This window comes from Aristolochia californica, unplaced genomic scaffold (genome assembly GCF_029961685.1).
Source record: "Aristolochia californica isolate CCGP_79_NKW_82.1479 unplaced genomic scaffold, dmAriCali1.0.hap1 SCAF_14, whole genome shotgun sequence".
Taxonomy (NCBI): Eukaryota; Viridiplantae; Streptophyta; class Magnoliopsida; order Piperales; family Aristolochiaceae; genus Aristolochia; species Aristolochia californica.
The window spans coordinates 439,067-451,146 of record NW_027181815.1 but is presented as its reverse complement, the minus strand read 5'-3'; the positions used below and the strand labels follow the sequence as shown (position 1 = coordinate 451,146).

Below are 12,080 nucleotides of genomic sequence, written 5' to 3'. Positions count from 1 at the left end.
AATTTTATACAGGTATTATGTATATTGATTATGCCCAATTTTAAGTAGAGGTTATACCGAATTTTATACAGGTATTATATGCATAAATTATACTCAATTTTAAGAAGAGTTACGCCTCAATCTTATACATGTATTATATATATAGGTTATGCCTAATTGTATGTAGAGGTCGTACCTAATTTTATGTAAAATATATGTATAATTTTAAATATAATTTATTTAATATATATTTTTTGAAAATTTTTAAATGTATGTTTCAGCTCGAGCTCGATAACAAATTGATGAAGATTTAATGGGGTGAAAAAACTATCTCATATTTTTTCTTGAGTCAAACTCATAGAACTTGGACAATCTTAGACAAAAGACAAAGTATGACCCTTGTAGATATGAGAGAGGGCAGTAAGATTCCCCCCTACAATCTGAAGTAACACGCAAATTACATTGATTCATAAACTGGATGTAGATTTTTATATAGCTAGAACTTTGGTTTATCAGAAATTTATATTGATAGCAAACTGCTTGGCCATATTTTATGTGAGTAATATATGACTATGGCTTCAATACTTGTTGCTGTTGGAATCTACTATTTAACTGGTTTAAAAAAAAACCAACTCCCCAGAGGCTAACTTCCTTAATTCATTAATTAATACCATTTTCATTTTATGCCAAAGATAATAGATTTGAGCTTTGAGCTTTGGAAAGGGAATCTGCCAGTGCCAAATAAACGAGACGGTCTAATAGCCTTCATGCAGGTAAAAACTAATCAACATAAAAGTAAATAACAACAAAACAGGAATAAATATTGTATTCACTATGGCTAGTGGGATCCATGTATTTACACATATATATATATATATATATATAACCACAGAGACTAAACACAAATCAACTGCCTCATCAACCTGTTTGTCGTTTCCCAAGCTATTTTTTTACTGGGGTAATAGAGAATGACCAATAACCTTGAGCACACCTATGGCTGCTAAGATTCAATGAATATGACTATCACGCAGAAAATCCCTTTGTAAGAGAACTGTAAGGGCTCAATGGAATCTTGTCGCATGCTTCTTTCGAGACTTTAGCCATCATCTCTTGATTGATTCCTGCATTACAAATGTTTGCAATGGACCGCATGTGTTTCATGCCATACTGAGACAAGGAACCACAATGAGTTTCAAAAGATCGTACCTGGACCAGGAATTCATACACATCAGAATTCAATTCAGGTACATAGGGTAGTATTTCACAACTGGAGTTGAAGAAGGATGGGTGTTGGCCACTTACCATCGTCTTAGGGCAGGACCAATCATCTACCAAAGGCTGGCCCGCTGGTCGAACACCATTCAACACCTCCGAGCCCTTAACAGATCCAAATAGTAACTTTCCGATGAGCTGGATGCTTCTATCAATATGCATTCTATGTGACATCATATCAAGCAGCTCCCTTTGAGCATCCACTTTCTTTGGAGAACCTTCAGGGGCTCTCCGGAACTTAACATAAAAAAGAAAATAGAAGGTACAGATTAAGAAAATCAATTGGCGTGTTGAAAGTGGAGAGCCCAAAAATCAAGCAAATCAAACTAACCTTATTCCAGAAATAAACAAGATCAGCATCCCGTTGGTTCACGACCTTTGAAGGTAAGGTTAGCGGTAAGGTTAGCGCATTGTCATCGATGAAAGTAAAATTTTCATTTTCAGGATTTGTACCAATGTACAAGAATAGGTGCTTCGTGTTAAGATCCAAATCCCCATATTGCATAACATGGGATCCCAAGTCGTACGTCATGCTTGAGGTCCTGGCTTTGACCTACATAGGGTAAGGGAATTAGAGCTCTCTCAGATCCTGAAATTGATTCCACCAAAACAACGAGAAAAGGAAGACAAAGTTGAACACTCACCAGATCGTACTGCTGCTTCAAAGACTCTGTCTGCAAGTTATGTACATCACTGCCAACATATGACCAAAATGCGTTGAACTAACTTCAACTAAAAAAAGAATTGTACCAAGAAAAAATACATGTACAACAGGAAACAATTGCTTACAATAAAAGAAGATTATAACATGACAAACCTATCTTCCATCCAAGAAATACTGTACAAGTCTCCCAGACAAGTATCATACTCCGGAGGGGAGGTGAGCCTTGGATCTCCCCAGGACAGTAAGTTCCCCAGCTGCTTTCTTCAGCATTTGAAGCTGTGGTTGCATAAATGTTTAAGCCTTCAGGGAGAAGGCCTTCAAAGATACTCCCCGACTCGCAAGCTTCAAGGTAGAAAACCTGTAACATTGTTGAATCATAACTTTTTTTTCTTTTCATGAAATCAAGAGTGGAAGCAATAAACCTAGATAAGAAATGTTGCTCACCAAGCTCTCGTAAGACTTTGAAGTAAGCTTTTTCTTTAATGCCCCAATAATATCATCAGCATAAAGATAAGGATAGGTGGGCATCCCTGAAAATTTTTAAATATTTTTTAGAGAAAAGCATTTCAAATCAGTAATATGTTTTTCCTCTTTTCATGAAAATGAGCTTTGGGTCAAGGTCAAACTCGAAAGTTAACCTGGAAGTGTGATGCTGATTAAGATATGGTAAATTAATTTACTACAGATATTCATGCTCTTTATTCAATTTTTTTAGTCGAAGTGGATTTGAGCAAGAATCTGAATAGAGATGTAAACGTAACTCAAACTTCCAATGATGAGAGTAGAAGGACTACTAACCAAGGACACCGGGACCACCATGATCGGAATAAAACACAAAAATATGGTCATTGGGACCACTATCAACAACTTTCCCACTGCCACCAGTAAGAGCCGTTTTATTCCCAAGGAGAACAGCTATAAAGTTGTTAACAGTTACCTCATCTCCTACATAATCCTGCAATTGGATATCCTTAAGCTTGAGAACACAAGTGAAACACAGTAATACATGACATGCATCAACAAAAAGAGGCTTTGGAATGTGAAAGTTTAACCTTGGGAACTCCGGCATAAACCCTGTGGGTGATTTATTATGATGCCAGGATGAGGATTCTCCACATTGTAAGCAATATCATCATACAGGAAAACTATGATGTTTTCATCTTTCACACCACCTTTCTTCATGATCTGGTATGCGTGGCACACATCGGCCTGTATATGTTTCAATAGTAAATTGTAAAATTTTAAAATCAGCCAGAATTAAATCTACATCTTAGAACAGACACAATTCAACAAGGAAAAGTGATCTAACATATCATGTCAACAAAGGCAGGAATTCCATAATTAACTACGATTTAGAAAGCTTCCAAGGTTGAAAGAGTATTTAGACTTGACAAGACACTGTTATCTTCAAGCGATACACACATAAGAACCTCAACTATTGCGAACTTCACCAATGATTAGTAGACAGCGATTGAGATATTTTAAATTTTTTTGCAGAAGAGCATTATCGACTAATGAAAATTAGACTTAAAATCGTTAGCACTAGACAAGTGACACTACCCTGTTAATGGAAGAGTATGAGTAGTCCTAAGTTTTAAAAGACCTGAAATAATCTTTAAAGGAAGAACTGTAAGATCAATAATAATCAAAAGTATTACACAACAAAAGCATGCAAGATAGACAGCATGGTTTCCTCAAATTGAAAGAGTAACTTGCCTCCAAAGATATTTTGATAAGAATAACGTATCTAGAGCTTGAAGAATGTCCACTGCAAGTCTTAACTAAATCTGAGTTATGAACACTATATAGATGCAGAGAAACCACTACAAGCCAATTATAGCTGTAAATAGAAAACAAATAAGCAATCTCTATCAACCAAGAGAATAAGCGTACAAAGGCACTCCAGGATTTGAACAGAGGAGGAACAAAACACAAAAGTCTACTAATACCAACATAAGCTCAGTAGAACGCAGAGATCGCAAAAGAATTCAAAACAGAAGAATTTAACAGCGAAAAGAAAATGCCTAAACAGAAAAATTCAAAACTTCAACTAAACAAATATCCACCTGGTGCCTATAATTCCAATAAACAGACGAGCCAGTGACAAGGACTGCCCACCTCGTCCCGGCTGCATCCGCTCCATCCCATGGCATTCTGATCACATCTCGATCAAAAACTCGGCATTTTCCTTTCAGGATCTTTCGCTCAATATTTTAGTTTCCCTCTCTTAGAGATATTTTCTATACACAAAATAAAAAATATAAAGAAATAAGTCAGTGTAGCGACTTACTTTTAGGACCCCCTATGTTAACCACAAGCAAGGGCTTTGGGAGTGGGGCCAACTCATCATGCCAAGTTGTTGCAGCAACTCGAAGAGCAGTCGCATCTGCCTGATGCAATGCTCCAGTTGTGAGGACCTGACATTCCAAATTTTAAAATCTGTCAGCAGTGTGTGAATGCTAATAAAAATTAGTAAATGACAACCAATTCAATGGGTGAAATAGTACTAGGGCATGTTCAAACTTTTGCTTTGATTCTAATAGATGAAACTCTACATCCACACTTCCTATGGTCTCAATTTCATATGCATTAATTTCAATTTGATCAGCCAACAATGAATCCAACATCCAGGTGAAAATGTTCAGAACAACATATAAACATACCACATGCCTCTCAGGTGGTTCTCTTGGAGTGATCCAGCAGCGCAAGAACTGAGAGGTCTCTTGCTGTCCCTGAGGAGTCGATGGGTAGTAGTCATGCTTAGGAGCGACTACCAAGTTAAACCTGTTTAGATGTGTTCTTGGATGCTGTATCTGTAAAAACAATAACAAAAGATGATACCAATCTGAACACTGGATGAGAAATGCATATGTCATAATTAAACAGCAAGAAGAACAAACCGACAGCTCCCTTTCTTCTACTTGGGAAAATAAAATCTAAATTTTGATGATGAGACAAATCTTTAGAGAAACAGCTACATTAATCAATTTTATACAGCTTGCGGATAAATAACAGTACCTCTTTTTTTTTTCTGAATATTGGATACGCATACAAAAAAAAAAAAAAAAGTTAGTCCCCCTGAGACATGAACCCAAGACCTAGTTAAAGAAAATTTAACCTATTACAAGTTATAAAAGAAAACACTTTGAATAGCCAATAAAGGGAATCCATCCACCTATCTTATGTATAACTGTCTGCCACTAACATAGCATACACTCTTTCGTGTCCTATCAAAATTTCACGAGTCTACTAAACCAGTCAACAAGAATATTCAATTTATCCAAAAAAGAAATCCTATTTTTGATGATTGGAACATGTTAGCAACTGTTAACAATTTGTTCATGCACATAGATGAAATTTTCCACAAGTAACATCGTGTTATGAACCTAAGCTCAGTGCAAAATATCCAAACTCAAGCTCAAGTCTTGGCATGAATAATGGTGAGTTTGGTGTGGGTATAGGCTAGGATTTATGGTTTGCCATAAAATACACAAGAAAGAGAAGAAAAAAAAGGTTGGGCGTTCAATACTTCCCACTGATATGCTTAGTATTATACTTCCCATGAGTTTTTACAATTTAGTGGATCCCACAAGTCAGTGGCCATCCCCTCGACAAATTAAATCTAGCGGGTAATGAAAAACATACCTGTAATAATCCTGCTCCCCAGTAATGGATGTGTCTTTCTCAAACTTACATGTTTATTCTAGCATTTAATTAAATAGAGACTAAACTACCCATCCAACCTAATTCCCAGATTAAATTTGAAATAAAATAAAACATTAAGGTACTAACAGCTGAATCATACAAAGATAAATAATGGGAATGGGTGATGGCGTAAAGCAACACTTTGGCAAGGATCCAAGCGGATATAAGAGCACCAGCTACTCAACATGATCAAGTTTAATAGGACAGAAGTTTACCATAATTAGAAGAAAGCTATCAAACACAAACCTGAACAACAAAGACGTTTTGGGGAGCCAAACGTTTTATCAAACTTGCAAGAGATACGGTGTCCCAACCAGATGCAACCACCAGTAATGGGCCTTCCCTGAAGGAAAGAAAAATTCCCCGTTTACACATAATGAATGTCAAAGAAAGAAGTTAACATAGGGTTTATGGAAAATGAAATCATTATCGTACTTATCGAATGTCTCACGGGCCAATGTTGCAATGTGTTTGGAGTCGGGCTCCAGAACTGATGACAAGCCAATGCTCCTACCATTTTCAGCAGGAAGAGGAACCGGTTTCTGACCCCCAAATGTCCTTTGATGCAGAGGATGGCCAAAGACCCACTTAATGATGTAATCTACCCTTTTATGGAGCGACACTGGAAGCCATAGGAGCCATTCATTTATTCCTCCCCTTGGTCTAATGACACGCTGCATTTTTAAATTGAGAAAAACATGTGAGAAATAAATGAAGAAGAGAAAGAAAAAAAAGGTGGGCACCAACAGTAAAACTACTCACAGAAAATTAGTTTATTTTTCATGTGGAATAATTAAATAGTACAAACTTCGATAAGAAAAACAAACTTAAAAGACTTTCATCCTTTGGTGTGTTTCCACCTAATGTACAAGTGAAGTTTTAAAACGACAAAGCAGCTAAGAGTGTATATCTCGAAGGTGCCTTCAGCATCCAAGGAAAATAATCAGCTAAAATGAGGCCCTTGGACTTGAACAAGAAGTGCAATTCTACCTGACAACAATGGCATCCAACTTGTCATCGACAATCGAAGGGCCATAAGGATCAGTAATAGGCTCCACATGCACCGTAAGTCCTGGTTTGATGGACTAGGGACAGTCCAAAGAAAAAACCATAATGATAACAATGTAAAAAATAAATGTTGTTTATTTCAAAGGAAATCTTGCTGTATGCTTTAAGCATGCAAATCTTCATATAACTTGTCCAACACACTGGAAGCGATCAAACTCTACAGGAAGAGCTTTTCAGATCCTAAGTATCATATATTCCAAGCACAAATATAACATAAAACATATATATAAAGCTACCACATGCATATTGAACAGAAGATTCAATAGAACGTATATAAGTCATGCACCACACTTCAAATAAGACAGATACCCCTAAGCACTAAATTTGTGCAAGAGTCAAACTCCTCTATTCAGTTGCTCTTAGCAATTGGATGCTTCAGAGTCCTTCAATATATGTCATGCAGCAAAAGCTTACATGCTCCCACACATACACTGATTCCAGGGATTATGACTATGAGGATACCAAACATGATCATCAGACTCCGTAAGATGCAAGCAACAGGGTGTTTCACTTAAGAAGGAGACAACTTGATCACAAATTGTAAAGTGTGCTAACTGTGAGATTCATATTAGATGCTTTACTATGTGGAGTTTTATGTGCTATTAGGAAAGCGTTATGTGATGGTCATATGAAGTCTTAATGTCCACATGAACCAAAGAGAAAGTTTTATTATGTGCCAGAATTAGTCAGCATGCCTTATCCAGACCCTTTCCTACAATAACATATTTCAAGATTAAAAAAACATTTAAAACAACTATTGGATGCTTTCAAGTGAATGAAACCAACAAAACCCTCAAATTCATCTTGAATCAGACTACCGAAATTTTGGATCAGAGAAAATATCAATTTTTTTATCTAATGAGCCCACAAATCCCCTTTTATATTAGATTGCTTGCACAATGAGTATAGTATAACACCGATACACTAAAAAGTCCAAATCGGATGTTACGGTACCGATATGAGGACATAAAGCCATCATTCATCTGCAATGACACAGCAAAAACACTCTGAACTGGATGAATCAAAACCCAGTTTTTCCTTATATTCGGAAACCATAGTCGTATTTTCCGTCGCTTCTCTTCATAGTTGCTCCATTTGGGGATTAATTATCGAAGTATTGACTTTTACAAGCTCCGAGAGATGGAATGATGGAGAAATTTCTGACAGAAAGAAAAGATTAAAGAGATTATTCGTTGTTGACGTGACCGAAGAGTTCCTCCCAGTGAGCAGAAGCTTCTTCCACGGTTCTGAAAGACCAAATATGATTCTTGCTTTTCTCGCGAGCATGTAGAATTTCCTGCATCAGAAGAAGTAAGATGGGAGGAGAAGAATAAATAAATGTCTACAATAAGGCGTTGCATTCAACAAGAGCAAAATGCCTGAAAATGATTTAGTGTCGTAACAACTTGCTTTTATCTAAAAACGAGTTGGGTATCTCCAAAAATCAACTTGAAAACAGCATAAACGACGGAATAATCAAAAGCTGTATCAGGATAATCAAATCTTAAATGAGCTGGTAAGTCCCTCTTTTTCTCAAAAAGCAAAAGATTGTACTTTTAAACAAAACTAATGCCACTATCCTGTCGTTGAAAGGGAACTAGCTTTGAAACCCAAGGAATACCTCTCAAGTAGGCCTACCTTTTTTTTCCTTACCCTTTTCTTTTTTTAAGTTTTCTGGTAGATAACAACTAGTATACACCTACCTAAAAAGTGAAAATATTCATTCATCTTTCTATGAGCTGTTTTCCTTTTTCCCTTTTCTTCTTTTGGTTTCACGGCATCATCGTCTTGATTTTTGGCACATAATTATGAACAACACAAATGTTGACTTTTAACTTCAATATAACTTGGATGAAAATTCAAAAAAGATAGTGAAAATGAAAGGTGTCCACTTATTGAATGTCTACAACTACAGAGGGAGGAAAGCAATCGGTTGTCATTAACTTAAAAGTTACCATTAACATGGTTTTAAATGTGGTTTATGTACCCCAATCAGGGTCCCAAAAACTGAACAGTTCTGCTAACTTCAGCAGATAATTTAGCTTGATTTTCCCATGATTTTGAGACTTCAATCTGCTAAATCATACTTAAAACTGGGGTTCTGTGACCCAGGCTTGGGATCCAACTCAGGACCTAGTGAAATCCGAGCCAGATCACCCCAAAACCGGTGAAAATCAAGGTTGGGGGGCTCACGGGAAAATAAGAGGGAACATTCCAGCCCCTGATCCAACAAGTCCCCTCCCAAATCCGGGTGGACCCTGTGAATTGGTGAACCATGGTTAAAACCCCTAGATGGACGTAGCAACTTAGAGATCTTCATACCAATTCAATTACAAATAATAGATCCTAAAACGTGCAAGGGAACAGCTACTAGTAATGCTTTAACAAATGAATATACTCGTTTTAAAAAGCAGTGATATTAATGAAACCTGAAAGCTGTAGTTTTCCTGAGCACAAAATAAAAATATCTAAAACATTTGTCTTTTGTTTACTGAAACCAATTTAGGGACAGAAATCATTAGTCACTCCAAGCTTCAAGGTAAAGATCTTCACAACATCTCTAACTAGGATTAATGATGACCTGCACTTACTGAAGTGATTTTTCTTTCCTGCCTCTGAATTTGGCAGATTACCATCCAAATCCAGTTCAGCCATCACTACTCGATTGTCCAGTTCATCATCTATCTCCTTCCAGACTTAATTATATCTATTAGTACTTGCTAATACAAGCCTCCTTCCCCCACCACCCCAAACCTTCCAAAAAAGGTTGACAAATTTACCTGAATATACATTCTACCATCCTACACAGCCGCTTAGAAATGTTTATGAAATAAAAATCCTAACAAACATAAGAATGCAGTCAAGCTTACTTATTTACCCTAATACTACTTATGAAATGAAATGGATAAAGGTCATTTTGTACCCAGATATAAACAGTGTGCCAGTTTTCTAATTTTCAACCTTCTCCCTGCAAGTGTAAAAAAAAGCTTTTTTTCTAATAATGCATGACTTGATGACAAATAACTTACAATTGACACTCGCTTTTCAAAATAAAATAATAAAAAAATAAAAAATAATGTATAGTGGAAGATAACTTAATAATGCACCTCATTGGCATTTTTCATATTTCTTATAACTTCTAATGCTATTTCTTAAGTTTTGTTGAAATATCTTTTAGTTTTATAAATTATAATTTAAACCTTTAACTTATCCATTTCATATATTATATGTAATCAGGTAAATCAACAAAAAAATACCCCTTACCAGTTCCATTTCTGACCTGTTTGCAGCCCTAAGTCCCCCCTCCCCAGCAAAATACCCAGGGTCCTAGACACCTATAACACTTTTATCCAGGACCTCCTACTTGAACACTTCAATCTAACCATTGAGCCATCCTATATTTAACAAACAAATTAGCATATGGACTCGTTAGTGCCCAAGAATGTAAATGTCCTTGAAAAGTGGATAGTTCATTCAATGTGATTTACGTCCCTCATACACATTAATTTTAATTTTAAGGACACAAAGATAAAAAATGTGAGACTATAGAAACTTCTAAGCAAACCATGATTACTGAGGTAGTCATGTCACAATATACACTTACAATGGAGGGTGAAATACCAATAGTTATAAAGAGTATTCAACTTCCTATCCAAAAGGGAATGTGAGGAGCTATCTATTGTAACTGAATGATTTACTTCTGGCTTGTACTCATGCAGACTAAAGCAGGATATTAAACTATCTAGGAAAATGGCATTCTTTTCCCACCTCCATGAGCACCCAAGTAGCTTGTGCGAATTGACAGAAGATATAACAGATCAAGTGAGAATTTAAGGGTATAACTTCCCAAGTAAAAACCTAAAATAATAGCTGTCTATTCGTAACTCACTTTCGTGAAAGATCTTCTAAGTGAAGTGATGGCCATCGGATGCTAATAATGCTCACAGAGGCAGGCACAAAAGAATGTCTTCAGCAAGAGCCAACATTAAAGGTGGATATGCCTGTTATTTCTTTCACAGAATGCTCCAGATATGGATCATCTTCTGCTGTGTTTGTATCACAACATACCTATTTAAGATCTTATTCCAGAAAATACCTATCTAAAGCCTCAGCAGCATGAGAATCCCCTTTCATGACAATAGTATACCATCCACTATTTGAAATGTTAACTAAACAGAGAATTTGCTTACTTTTTCTCTCTTCTATGGTTAGAAAGACATTAAAGCAACGTTTTTGCCCAATGCCAGCATTTTCTCACTGTGACAAATCACTGAGACGCACCATTAATCATCGAGTAATAGTAGAAGACAGGTACAGCACAAATAAGCCAACAAAGTACTGCACAAATATCTCAATGTTGTTATCTGAGAATGCATTATTCAGAACTTAAAACCAAAATCTCGTTCTTCCGTTACAGGGTTTCTGAAAATCTATTATCTTACCAGTTGGCTAACCTAAGTCAATCTAGTAAGCAAGTAGGAAAGGCTCAAAGCAGCTATTGTACTTTAAATAACCTTAAAACATCGCAGAAACAACAAAATAATTGCCCAAAAATTTAGACATACTTATCAAGATAAAATTTGTTAAAAATAATACTCAATTACGTAACATGCTAAAGATAAATACAAAAGCAAAGAAACCTTACCTGCAACTCAGATGATCTTTTGGTCTTCAAATTCAAACAGTCAAAAAGAGCGCTCCACTTAGCATTACAGTTGTCAAGTAATCCATGTCTATAATATTGCTGCATCTGGTGTACAGGAGCTGCAACATGAGCATCATGCATCAATTTGAAGCCATAGTTCCTCAAGAAGTTTGACAAACATATGAGGAATGAGAAGTTAGGCGGGCTATTATGCAATCTCCCTATATGAATGAAATAATATCAATAGATATCGGAATTCAGCAGACTTTATTTTCAAATTTTCTTCCTTCCAAGTATTTGCATCATAATTCCAAATTGCATCATCTGCACTGGTTGATGGAAGCTTTTGTGTTGGTTTGTATCTGCCATCACACCAAATATGCAATTGTCTCGGGGAAGCCAAATTCCCACACCAATATTGGCAGCGATCTACGTTCCGGGGTGGGATATTTCATCAGAAATATGCCTAATGTGGCAGAAGTACATAATACGCCAACCAAGCTCCAAAAGCTCCGTTCTTTCAAATAAGGAAAAGTGATTTTTTGCTTAGAACTCATCAGGAACTTCGAATTCCAGTTAAACCTTTTGAATTAATAGTGGAGAACTAAATATGCAAAATAAAATAGCCGAAGGCAGATAAATATTAGGACAGGAAAAAGGCAATGGACAAGTTAGGGTCCTGATATACAATGCCAGACTCACATTTTTTCTTTCCCGAAATAAACTAAGGAAAGCAGGATTCACGTT

At 36.3% G+C, this 12,080-nt stretch overlaps 1 long non-coding RNA gene and 1 pseudogene across 1 annotated transcript; both read right to left on the bottom strand.

The window, feature by feature from the left end:
• Positions 1-787: 787 nt before the first annotated feature.
• On the bottom strand, positions 788-4,262 carry LOC137949737 (vacuolar-processing enzyme-like; annotated as a pseudogene).
• Positions 4,263-6,206: 1,944 nt separating this feature from the next.
• Positions 6,207-7,983, bottom strand: LOC137949739 (uncharacterized). The gene is made up of 3 exons (XR_011111886.1): positions 7,643-7,983; positions 6,611-6,705; positions 6,207-6,294 (listed from the first exon to the last, which is right to left on the bottom strand). It is a non-coding gene; the product is annotated as an uncharacterized lncRNA (long non-coding RNA).
• Positions 7,984-12,080: the final 4,097 nt, after the last annotated feature.